This window comes from Suncus etruscus, chromosome 4, assembly GCF_024139225.1.
Source record: "Suncus etruscus isolate mSunEtr1 chromosome 4, mSunEtr1.pri.cur, whole genome shotgun sequence".
In the NCBI taxonomy this organism is placed as follows: domain Eukaryota; kingdom Metazoa; phylum Chordata; class Mammalia; order Eulipotyphla; family Soricidae; genus Suncus; species Suncus etruscus.
The window spans coordinates 132,809,814-132,819,607 of NC_064851.1; the positions used below are offsets into that span (position 1 = coordinate 132,809,814).

Sequence of the window (9,794 nt, forward strand, 5' to 3'; positions counted from 1 at the left end):
GCTAGCAAGGCAAACACCCTACCGCTGTGCTATCTCTCTGGCCCTACATGTTCATTTTTACCTGTCTATTTAACCCCTAGTTTTGCCTGCTTTTGGAGACACAGAAAATGATTAAGAAACAACAACTGATCTTTAAAATAGAAATCTGCCAAATGCTGCCCTTTTGTCAGCAGTACTTTAGTGAATCATTCTCAGAGACAAGGAGCAAGGCTGAGCAATGAACAGACAAGGCATACTGGACCTGAGCCATGGAGAAGTCAAGGCTCAACAAGTCTGAAAAACTCATAGTCCTCTGAGAGAGGTTTCTTAAAGCATTGTTTCTAAGGTACTGCAGGTTTATAAACATTTCTCAGTGTCTCAAAACGGCTACCAACCTGTACCTCTCTGGCTGCAATACATAGCCTGGCACCTTATCCCCAGACCCATGCCCAATTATTCCTGAGCCCAGTCCCCTGCTTTGAGCTTCCATATCATTTCCAGCAGGCTAGCCCCTTCCACTTAATGCAGGGTATGGTTCTAGCTTGGCTTCCACGTTGTACCATTATGCTTGACTAATATTAGGACAGCGAGGACAGGAAGTGATGCTTACTTTAATTCAGAAACAGACTTATCCTACAACAATATTACTATTATTATCCATACCTAGAGATGAGAAAACTACTTAAGTGGTTGTGTGGCTTATTCAGGTCTCACAGCTCTCCAGTGTCAGGGAGGCTTAGAACCCAGGACTCAACCAACATCCTAGTGTTTCCTCTCCTTCCCATAGCATAGCTGGGGGTTGTGCAATGCATGTATGCCAGGCATTTGTGTCAGTCTGTTGTACCTCCACTCTCACAAAGGATGTACTTGTACTGAAATGGTGAAAAGTGTAGATACAGTCTCACCAGAGTTCCTAGCATTTAACCAGTCACAGATACCTGCAACAGGACTTTATATTTTAAAGAGAAATAAAATATGCACATCATAAGCAAAAATAAAAGATAAAGAAAAATTGGTGAGAGAGAAACTGAGCACCAAAATTTGAAACAGTGAAATTCCACACCAGGGAGATGATGTAAAGGCCCAGGATTTCCATGTGGGAGCTCCAGTTCATTCCCCAGGACTGCACAGTACCCAGGCACCACTCAGAGTGACAGATTCAAAAAGTTAAGTTTAAAAAATCCAATGTGAACTACTCAAACTCAAATCCTAAAATGTGGCATTTACTAGTTCACTGTACATGTAAATTTATCCCAAAGAGAAACCACAAACATTTAAAGATCAGCTTGCAGAGTTATTAACCTTAGTGGCTTGTTTTACATTCATGTAGTTGAATGAACATAAGTAGACAATAGATTTAGAATCTATAATATAATTGTCTTTTGTCTAGGGAAAATATGTAAGGAGTAACATTTGTATTTTGCCTAAAATAGCAACAGAGGTTTACTAGATTTGAAACTTATCTTCAAACAAGCAATTTACTAGGACACCTTGGAAACCCAGCTAGACATACTGTTTTCAACAACAACAAAATAATGTCTTGCAAAAATGAAAATCAAATGAAAATATTTATGAAGTAAAAAGAGATATTTATATTGTGCAAGAGGGAGGTGGGAGAGTACAGAGATTAAGGGATTTGCCTTGTTCCTGGCTAATCCCAGTATGATCCATAGCATCATAAATGGTCTCCCCCAGCACCACCAGTAGTGAGGCACTTATGCCCCACCAAATAAAAAATATATAGCTGGGGCCGGAGCAATAGCACAGTAGGGAGGGCTTTTGCTTTGCATGCAGCCCACCCAGGTTTGATCCCAGATATCCCATATGGTTCCCAGAGCATGCCAGGTGTGATTTCTGAATGCAGAGCCAGGAGTAAACCCTGAGTGCTACTGAGTGTGGCCCCAAGCCAAATATATAGGCAAGTTTTAAAATTTATTTATCTATCCATTGAAAATCAAGACGTATATATTAGAATATCAACGGAGCTCTATGAGAAATGGCAAGGTGAGACATGGAAGAAAAGAGATGGCAAATTGCAGGAATGAAATATATTCTTTTTTTTTTTTTTTTTTTGGTTTTTGGGCCACACCCGGCGGTGCTCAGGCTGTCTGCTCAGAAATATCTCCTGGCAGGCACGGGGGACTATATGGAACAACGGGACTCATGAAATATATTCTTTTACACTGTCAACATATTTTCTCTTCAAAATAATCAAATCTTTATAATAAATACCAATATTGTTAAAGTCAGTGGTGTCAAATACCTACTTAGAAACCAAAGTTGAAAAAAGAAAAATAAAAATTAGATTGATCCATAGAGTTTATAGATTGTAACAAACATTTTTATTTCTGTGCATCTATAGCATTTTCTATACTTGAGGATGGGAATCATACTTGGCAAATGTTCAAAGGTTACTCCTGGCTCAGGCTTCATTCCCAACAATGTCTGAGGGACCATGTGATACCAAGATGAAATCCGGGCCTTCCACATGCAAAGTATATCCTCAACCCTTTCAGCTCTCTTCCCAGCCCTGCATTAGCTATTGTTTACTGCTTTCATTTCTCCAAGAAAAACAATGAATTCAAGGTCCTACTTGTTTTCAATTGCTATTATGAAGAACCATTTTACTATACAACTTCTTCATGGTACCATAAAGATAGGTTTCCAAGACAGAAATTGAGACCAAAGAATGAACTCCTGACTGGTGATCCTTTGTTCTGACATACATACTAAATGATTCATTCTCCTGGAGGAATTCCAGTCTCCAGGTATGCAGTTTAGTCTTTGAGCTCTAATTTGGATTCCTCCTTTAAGAAATGGGCTGGGAAAGTACTTAGGCCCTACACTACTCACAAAACACCTTCAGGGCAATGAGAGCTGTTTCCAAAGTAACAAAAACATCTACCAGTCAAAACAATTTCTCATCTACAAATTTTTTAACTCTCAACCAGTTAAGAAAATGAACTTAGCTTTAATATTTTTACAAAGCTATGTAGCATTGATACAAAAATATTTGCTATTTTGATAAGACTTTGAAGATGTGTTTGCAGACATTAATTTTATTAGTTTTTTATTTATTTATTTATTTATTTATTTATTTTGGTTTTTGGGCCACACCCGATGGTGCTCAGTGGTTACTCCTGGCTGTCTGCTCAGAAATAGCTCCTGGCAGGCACGGGGGACCATATGGGACACTGGGATTCGAACCAACCACCTTTGGTCCTGGATCGGCTGCTTGCAAGGCAAACGCTGCTGTGCTATCTCTCCAGGACCAATTTTATTAGTTTTAATATAATTTTTGTTTTGTTATTGGGCCACCGTAGGCTGTGCTCAGGAGACCATAGGTGATACTCGAAATTGAATTAGGATCAGTCACATATGAGTGAAATGCTTCACCCACTGTGCTGTCTCTACAGAAAGTTTTTTTAGTGTATGTTTGGTTTGGTTCGTTTTGGGGCCAAACTTGGTGGTGCTCAGAGATTACTCCTGGTAGGCTCAGGGGACGATATGGGATACATGCACTCTTAGTTTATTGCATCTCTGTTTACAATAGCCAATATCCGGAAACAACCTAAATGCCACCAAAGGATGACTGGATTTAAAAGCTGTGGTATTTATACACAATGGAAAACTACTCAACTAAATTATTGGCTTTTGCAATTAATTTTGAATGGAACTGGAAGGTATGATATTGAGGAAAGTAAGTAAAAATACACAAATACCAGATGCTCTCACTGAGGTTAACATCAGTTCTTGCAATTGTGGCTTATTGCAACCCTGTCTTGTGGCTTGTGGTAATAACCAGTCCAACTTGGTGCTGCATATGGTCCCCCCAAGCACCACCTAGAATGATCCCTGAATACTGCCAGGTATGACTCCAAAACAAAATATTAATGAAAAGGAACTTGAGCTGCTATTGACATATATAGCATTTAAAAATAGTGAAACCACCTAGTATGGCTAAGATTATACTGATATTAATAAACTTGTGAACAAATTTCAGAATTATAAAAATTTAGAATAGAATAGGAAGATATTTCAAAAATCAGTAAATCTACCTGTGTTATATATAAATTTAAAAGTTAAAATGAGAAGCTATCCTTCTATTGGGGGGGGGGTAGGTTGGACCACACCCAGAACAACTCAGAATTTACTCCTAGCTCTATGCTCAGAAATTACTCCTAGCTGGCTCAGGTAATCATAGGATTCCAGGGATTGAACCCAGGTCAGCCATGTGCAAGGCAAATACCTTACCTGCAGTACTATCGCTCTGGCCCCCAAATTATATTTCTAAATGCTTCTTATTTCTAATAAAAATTTCTAGCTTATATTTCTAATAGCAACCGATTATAAAAATTTCACAGAAAAAATGTAATATTTATAAATTACTATTAGAATTGGCACATAATTTAACTATAGATATATAAATATGGAAATGTATAATTATATACTTTTAAATATCTGAAACTTGCCACAGAAATAGTAAGTGTAATCTTATTACTTTATTTTGTGCTTTTATCACCTTCATAATTTACATTTAAAAAAAACAAGCCTGGGATTGGATGGACTACATTGCTAAAGCACTTACCTTGTATATAGCTCACCCCAATTAATCCCTGGTGCCCCGTAAGATCCTCTAAGGCCCACCAGACTGATTCCAGAGCACAGAGCAAAAAGTAAAAACCACTGAATGCAACCCCCCAAAATTAAAAAATAAACAAGTCAGTAGTCTATTATTACTACAGATTCTGCTTTTACCTTTGATTTATTAAGATTAAATTAAGAAAAATACTAAATCTGAGTTTTCAACATACACCTAAACAAAAACATACAATAATCAAAATAAATTGTTGATCAATCTTCACTTTCAGTAAGGAAGGTCTTAAAAATATAAGAAAAATTACATGAAACTTTGTTTTCACAAGATAACAGATCTCACCAGATACCAAAAAAGACACAGATAGAAAAACACAAGACAAAGGACAACTGACAATATCAAATCAATACCAAAGAATAATATGTCAAAACATAAGTAAAATACTCAAAAAGCTAATGAAAAGAGAATTCAATTTTCTTTTAAAATTAGCCTTAATGTATTTTTAACGCCTTTTCTGGCTCCCAACTGTCATTCCAAACCTCCATTTCCGTTACCCGCATCCTAGGTCTTAAATGTAAATACTTTTGTTGCCAACCTTTCTTGAAGGTGGGGGTGACCATGTGGTCTGGTTTGTGCCCACAAGACTTGAAGACAAGAGTGCTGGAAGGTCCACTGCCAAGTAGGCTCTTCCCAACGTGATAAACCAGCATGTCAGGAAAGTACCTGAGACACTGGCCTTTGAGTCCAGCTCCTGGGCACTGAAGTAGCAGGACTTGGCACTTGGAATTCTTAGCAACCATGCTTTAACTGAAAAGTCACTGACAAAAGCCATACATGCTAGGGCCAGAGGAGCAGAATGATAGCAAGTTGACATATCTGAATTTCCGAATCCAGAATAATCTACTTCTATGTTTTTTTAGACACACATCCCTCCGGCTTAAGCCAACTGACTTGGTGTTGTTACCTGTGGCTCTGACCCTAATTACTCCATTCCCCTCTACAGCAGCATTTCCCACAGCTATTCCTCCTTTCTCTAAAGTTTCCAGAACATGTTGGCTTGCTGCCTGCCTATTCCTTCTTGGCCTCTGGGTTTAATTCTCATCTCCCTAGTCTTAGGCTCCTAGGCTTAGGAGAATATAGTGATATTTCCAATCCCTACTAGTTTCCAGTGCTCTATTCTTTGCTCTGTCTCTCTCATTTGGTGTTTGAGCCACATCCGATGGTTAATTTTGGCAATAGACTCCATAAACACTCCTGGTAGAGTTCAGTAGACCAACCATATGGGATGCTGGGGATCAAACCCAGGTTGGCCCCATGCAAGATAAGCAACTAACCTGCTGTATTATCTATCTCTCTTGCCCTGCCCTATTCTCTTTTTAAAACTACAGTTTTAAACTGTAGTTTCTTTTAATGTTTAATAGTTCTAAGAATAAGATATAGATATACAATTTAAACCTCATACCCATCACCCAAATACCAACAGAATTCCACAGTATTGTAGAATGAAACCCCTCTACCTTGTCAACATTGTCCCTTTGGTAATCAGTTTAATGGCCAGAGTCAAAAAGGTGTTTTTTGTTTCTTTTGTCTGTTTTCTCTTTGTTTCTTTATATTCCAAATATGAGTGAGATCCAGCACCTTGTCTTTCTCTCTCCAAATAATTTGCTTAGGAAGACATTCCCCCTTTAATTCCATCCATGATGTCATAAAATATTTTATTGTTTTAATAACTAAAAAGTATCCCATTATGCATCTACACCACAACTCTTTTATTACTCACCTGTCATCGGGCACTTAGGTTGTTTATTACCAAATCTTGGCTACCATAAATAGTGATGCAATGAATGTAAGTGTGTCTATATCTTTTCAAATTATCTGTACTATTTTCTCAGGGAGCTCATACAGTCAAGTGGCTCTAAATGTTAATGAACCCCAAATTTATAAGTCTGTATCACGTTAGAATTGTTTATCCAGCTTCTCACTCAATACTTTCACTTGTTTATCTAGTATCCATCTAACTGAAATCCCTATAAAGAGTTTCTGAGATCCTGCTCTAACCATCTGTGTCTCTTTCGCATCTTTCTAAGATGGGACTCTTAGACAACGACAGCTTCATTTTTTGGAGGTGGGGGCAGACATGCTCAGGGTTTATTCCTGGTTCTGCATTTAAGAATCACTCCTGAGTGGCGTTTGCCTTGCAAGCAGCCGATCCAGGACCAAAGGTGGTTGGTTCGAATCCCGGTGTCCCATATGGTCCCCCGTGCCTGCCAGGAGCTATTTCTGAGCAGACAGCCAGGAGTGACCCCTGAGCACTGCTGGGTGTGGCCCAAAAACCAAAAAAAAAAAAAAAAAAAAAAAAAAAAGAAACACTCCTGGTGGTGCTTGGAGGGGCCATAAAAAATGCTGGGGATTGAACCCAGGCCTGCCATGTGCAAGATAAGCACCTTACCCACTGTACTATCACTATCCCCTTTTTTAATCACCCTGAATCACATATTCATGATAGTTTCAGATATACAATGTTCCAACACCAGCCCCTCCACCAATGTCCGCTTCCTTTTACCAAATCCCCAGCCTGCTTCTGTGGTAGGCACTTTATACATCCTTTTAACATTCCATTCTCCTTCAGAGTGACAACTTCCATCAATGCCATACTGTACCCTTCCCTAACTGTTCCCTATAGATATTTGTTATTTCCCTATGTTTGTTTATATCTTGAATATGAGATAATTCTGTGTCTGTCCCCCTCCCTCTTATTAATTTTACTCAACTTGACACTCTCCAGAACCATCCACATAGCAAATTATATGACTTCATCTTTTTTTAATAATTATTTTAATTTAATCACCATGGAATACATAATTGTTCATGATTAAGTTTTAATTAAACAATGTCCTACTTACGAGGCAAAGATCTATACAAAGAAAACTACAAAGCACTGAAAATAAACTAGAAATTGAGCTCCCATATAACCCTGTAATACCACTCACGGGAATATATCATAGAAACCCCAAAAACACAATGCAGAAAAGGCACCTGAATTATTCCTATATTCATTCATTATAGTTATATTCACAATAGCCAGAATCTGGAAACAATCCAAGTGCACAAGAACAGATGAGTGAATAAAAAAACTTTGGTACATCTACACAATGGAATACTATGCAGCTTTTAAGAAAAATGAAGTCATGCAGTTTTCTTATACATGGTTGGATATGGAGAGCATTATACTGAGTGAAATGAGTCAAAGGGATAGAATGGAAAGATCATACTCATTTATGGATTATAAAAATAAGATAGTATGGTGTTATATATGAAAACATTTTCATAAGATTATTATCTTACTGATCCTACCCTAATCAATCAGGCTCCACCCTAGGGTGGGAGAATACCAAGTAAGGAATAATCTAATATACTATCACCAGGTCACACCCTAGGGTGGGTACAATAATTGATTAGGGTCAGATCAGTAAGATGGTAATACTATCCAGACACAATAAAGACAAGGGCCAGGAGGACCAATCCATGATAGGAAGCTTGTCACAAGGAGCAGGGGAGTGCAGAGAAGAGACCACTGTGACAATGAGAGTTAGAAATGATCACTGGATAAGAACTGTGTGAAGGGGCCAGAGAGATAGCACAGCAGTAGGGCATTGGCCTTGCACACAGCCAAACACAGGACAAACCGCGGTTCAATTCCTGGCATCCCATATGATCCCAAGAGCCTCTGCCAGGATTGATTTCTGAGCTCAGAGCCAGGAGTAAACCCTAAGCACCACTAGGTGTGACTCCCACCCCCCCCCCACCACCAAAAAAAAAAAAGAACTGTGTGGAAAGAAGGTAAAGTGATAAGCATTTTAGTTATAATATTGCAAACCAGTGTCTAGGAAGGAAAAAAAGGAAGAGAGAGAAAGAAAGAGAAAAGAAAAATGTCTGCCATAGAGGCAGGCAGGGGGAGAGTGCAGGGATATTAGGGGAGGAAAACGGAGACATTGGTGGTGGGAAATGAACACTGGTGAAGGGTGCTGAACATTGTATAATTGATGCTCAATCACGAACAACTTTGTAATTGTATCTTAGTGATTCAATTGAAGAATTAAAAAATAAACACACACAACGAAAAGATCCACTGTACCCACCATGAAAGCTTCATCACCACCCTACCCTCTACTCTTTCTTCCCAACACCCCATTTTAGACTTCACCAGGAAAGACCCTCTTAACACTGAATATGATTTCGCTTTTCACTGTTTTCATCTCTTATTTAACTATCTTTTTTTTATTTAAACAACTTTATTACATACATGATTATGTTTGGGTTTCAGTCATGTAAAGAACACCACCCATCACCAGTGCAACATTCCCATCACCAATGTCCCAAATCTCCCTCCTACCCACCCAACCCCCACCTGTACTCTAGACAGGCTTTCTATTTCCCTCGCACATTCTCATTATTAGGATAGTTCAAAACATAGTTATTTCTCTAACTAAACTCATCCCAGTTTGTGGTGAGCTTCATGAGGTGAGCTGTAACTTCCAGCTCTTTTCTCTTTTGTGTCTGAAAGTTATTATTGCAAGAATGTCTTTCATTTTTCTTAAAACCCATAAATGAGTGAGACCATTCTGCATCTTTCTCTCTCTCTGACTTATTTCACTCAGCATAATAGATTCCATGTACATCCATGTATAGGAAAATTTCATAACTTCATCTCTCCTGATGGCTGCATAATATTCCATTGTGTATATGTACCACAGTTTCTTTAGCCATTCATCTGTTGAAGGGTATCTTGGCTGTTTCCAGAGTCTTGCTATGGTAAATAGTGCTGCAATGAATATAGGTGTAAGGAAGGGGTTTTTGTATTGTATTTTTGTGTTCCTAGGGTATATTCCTAGGAGTGGTATAGCTGGATCGTATGGGAGCTCGATTTCCAGTTTTTGGAGGAATCTCTATATCGCTTTCCATAAAGGTTGAACTAGGTGGCATTCCCACCAGCAGTGGATAAGAGTTCCTTTCTCTCCACATCCCCGCCAACACTGCTAGTTCTCATTCTTTGTGATGTGTGCCAATCTCTGGGGTGTGAGGTGGTACCTCATAGTTGAAAAATATGGAACGCTTCACAAATTTGCGTGTCATCCTTGCGCAGGGGCCATGCTAATCTTCTCTGTATCGTTCCAATTTTAGTATATGTGCTGCTGAAGTGAGCACTCTTATTTAACAA

General features: G+C 38.7%; 1 non-coding gene across 1 annotated transcript; it reads right to left on the reverse strand.

The window, feature by feature from the left end:
- Positions 1-9,674: 9,674 nt before the first annotated feature.
- Positions 9,675-9,781, reverse strand: LOC126008249 (U6 spliceosomal RNA). Its single transcript, XR_007495589.1, has one exon. It is a non-coding gene; the product is annotated as a U6 spliceosomal RNA (small nuclear RNA).
- Positions 9,782-9,794: the final 13 nt, after the last annotated feature.